The following is a 3,896-nucleotide window of genomic DNA, read 5'->3' on the forward strand; positions in this document are numbered from 1 at the left end:
CTCCTCTTACACTCACGAAGACATACAGACAAACAGATTTTAAAAAAGAAAGCAAAAACAGTGAAAAAAGAAAAGATATTTTCCATTTCCTGCAGCTCAGTTCACAACCATTTGTATGATTGAAGCACAAAGTCATTGTGCCTTTCTGTTCCTCTCCTAAAAATGTCATCCTTTCCTGTCACTCTGTATGAATGTATATATCTGAAGGACCCTAAAGACCCCACCCCTAATCTTTTAGATATGATCAATAACTTCAGCAAAATAATAGGATACAAAATTAACCCACAAAACTCAGTAGCTTCAGTATTTATCCACAATGTTCAGAGAGGGAAATCAGGATAAAAATTCAATTTCAATAGCCTGAAATTATGTATACAGGTCATTTGCATATGCACACAAACTGACTAGGGGTAATATATTTAGGAGAGGAATACAAAGATCTAACAACTCTGCAAATCTAATGAATCGTTTAATGAAATATTTGCCAGGAAGCTGGGCACCGGTGGCTCACACCTGCCTCAGCTACTCAGGAGGCTGACATCTGAGGATTGTGCTTCAAAGCCAGCCCAAGGAAGGAAAGTCTGTGACACTCTTAACTACAATAAACTATTCAGAAAAACCCATAAGTGGCACGGTGACTCAAGTGATAAAGTGCTGGCCATGAGCACAAAGAAGTTCAGGGACAGTGCTCTGGCCCTGAGATCAAGCTCCAGAACTGGGGAAAGATTACCAGGAATATAAAACATTTTTAGGGTAGAAAATCAATGAGGGAAGAGACATAGAATGAAGGAAGGGTGAGCAAATATAGTCATATTAAATGTACATTACATAACATTTGAACTATGTACCTTGAAGTTGCAGATGGGAGGGGAAACTGGGAGAGAATGATGGAAGGGTGACACCAATCAAGATAAGTTGTGCTCATGACCTCACTGATGTATCCTCTATACAAGTACTTAATGATTTTTTAGGAATTAAAAGTTAAATTGGGGAGATGTAAACATTATAAGTAAACATTCAGGTACCAATGGTGTATACATGTAATCTTAGCTGCTCATAATGATGATTATTAGAGAACTGGGGTTTGAACCCAGTTTAATCAGTTCATTTTCAATTAATCAGCTACAAGCAAGTATGAAGGTGTAGAACAACAAGTGTACTTGCTGTAAACAAGAAAGCCAATCAAGCACAAGTTCCTGTATAAAGGATTTGGGGGGGGGGAGGGAGTGTAGATTCAAGACACATGTAAGTCTTATTAAAATTTTAGAATAAGGATTGACAGTAGATGAAATTCTGTACAGTAATGCCAAGTTTCCTAGAAGATCATTTACGTGCACAAGGGATTCACTATTTAAATAAATATATGGGTTCTACAAGCAAATATTAACTGTTTCCATTGATACTCTCTAATCATGGAGTTTCATATACACTTACAGAGGTAGATAGGTCTTCCGTTTTAGATTCAACATTTTTACTCTTTGCATTTTCAAAACCACATCCATAAGTTTCTTCCAAATTTGTAACAACCTATAAACATGCAAAGCAAATTAATTGCATCTGTAGTATAAAATTAGCCAGTAAATGTAAGTGTAAAGGCAATCATACCAGTAGTCGCTTTCATTGGGGGAGTTTGAAATTTTGGTGTGTGCAAGGCAGAGGTGACCCCCCCCCCATGACCAGCTCACAAGGAAATTCTGAACATTTCACTTGTGTTGCCAAGGTTTCTTGCCAGAGGAGGCAAGCGTGTTCCCTGGTACTCAGAGGAAGAAATCTCTTATAAATTTTGAGCTGGATACTTCTAGACTTCCATCCACATGCCTTTGATAATAAATCTTGTCATTTTTATGTGCAGAATATTGTGTAACCTTCTAGCAAATCATCCAACATGGGGACCATTGTCGTGCCACCTCCCAATATGGGGACCAGAACATTTCTTACCACAACTAGGTGTTTGATGATTTCTTTGATCTTTTCATCTCCTGCTATCAATCTCTTTGTCTTGATGGACGGAATGGGCAAAGCGTAGCACATCATGATTTCTCCTGTGGGTGGAGAGCTCAGAACCGGTTCAGCTTTAGGGTGCTGTAATTTTGCACCATGTTTTTCTTTTGCTTTGGGTGACAATGATAAATTGAGTAGTCGTTTTATAGAAGGCACTTCTGGAGCACTTGCCAAAGTGTGACTAGGAGTTGAAGTGTCTTTTGCTGGCTTCATTTTCTTATCAACGTGGCTTAAAAATTCCACACACGAAAATTCCTCCTGTGGGTAAACATGGAGAGATTTAGAGAAAACCTTCTACTATTTATGCAACAAAAATGTAAAGTGTTCTAATTAAATTTGTGTCCTGTATCTGCTTATTGTCCTAGCAGCTTACTCGGGTTACATTGTTATTGATAAGGGGCTGGGGATATGGCCTAGTGGCAAGAGTACTTGCCTCGTGTACATGAGGCCCTGGGTTCAATTCCCCAGCACCACATATACAGAAAACGGCCAGAAGTGGTGCTGTGGCTCAAGTGGCAGAGTGCTAGCCTTGAGCAAAAAGAAGCCAGGGACAGTGCTCAGGCCCTGAGTCCAAGGCCCAGGACTGGCAAAAAAAAAAAAAAAAATTGTTATTGATAAATACTAATTGTCCTCTTTGTTTGTTAATGGGGAAGTGCAAATAAGAGAATGACTACAGGTATGCCAGTGCATGGCCAATTTATATGCCTTTCTGGTAATGACTTGTGAATATCTCTCTATCTTCTCTATTGCCTTTCATAGAATTAATGAATCCTGAACTTCCCAAAATTCTGTCATCCAACGTGATCAATTTCCCTTGAATTTTTTCACTAAATACACAAAATATTTGAATTAATATTTTATTTCTTCTAAATTGTATGTTTGATTTAATATTTTATAAGAATCATTGTACTTGACCTTCCTTAAAATTTTATGACCTAGGATTTTTCTTCCTAGTTTACAGATAGAGAATCTTAGCATGCACAGTAGCTGCTGAGTTGTTAAGTACCAGAGCAGACTGAGCCTTGGCAAACTGGATTTCAAAGCCCACCCTAAGTAGCCTAAAATAGTATGACCCCATCAGACTAAGTATATTCATTATACACTGCTCAATAGGAAGGCTGGTCTTTATAGATACTTTTTAAATCAAGTCAGTGTCACCTATGTGCAGTTAATCAAATCCAACTGAAGTGGACTCTGAAGTTACCTGGTGAATATCCAGTTTTATTGACAAAATTGTTATGGTCTCCCTCATAGGGAATAATTAGCACAGGTTTAGGCTAGTCACAGCAGAGGATCACAAGAGCCCAATAGCTATGCCCTTATGAATGCATAAGATGATGCTAAGTGAAATGAACTTCATGTTATGGAAACAATTGTTATATCAATGTTGTAATTATTTTCAACATGTGACATGAAACCGTAGCTTCTATTATTGATGACCCTCTTGTATCCTCTTCCTGTGTTTGTACCTGCACTATCACTGTATCTTATTCCAATACATGGGAAACCGTGTATACTGGTATTAGAAAGGTAATACCAAAATTGAGAGTCACAGGGTAAAAAGACAAACAACTACAAAAGCAATACTTGCAAAACTGTTTGGTGTAAACCAACTGAACAACTCATGGTGGGGGAGGGGAAAGGGGAGGGGGAGGGGGGAATAAGGAAGGAGGTAACAAACAATACAAGAAATGTATTCAATGCCAAACGTATGAAACTGTAACCTCTCTGTACATCAGTTTGACAATAAAAATTTTAAAAATAATAAATTAAAAAAAGATTTTTTGAATTAGTTTATAAGTTGTATGAAACTGACGGTATTGACAGATGTTCGAGTAGGCTGCTTCTTTTTTCTAGGGATATATTTTGGTTGATATTTCACAGCCAAAACCCTA

This window comes from Perognathus longimembris, chromosome 18, assembly GCF_023159225.1.
Source record: "Perognathus longimembris pacificus isolate PPM17 chromosome 18, ASM2315922v1, whole genome shotgun sequence".
Lineage (NCBI taxonomy): Eukaryota > Metazoa > Chordata > Mammalia > Rodentia > Heteromyidae > Perognathus > Perognathus longimembris.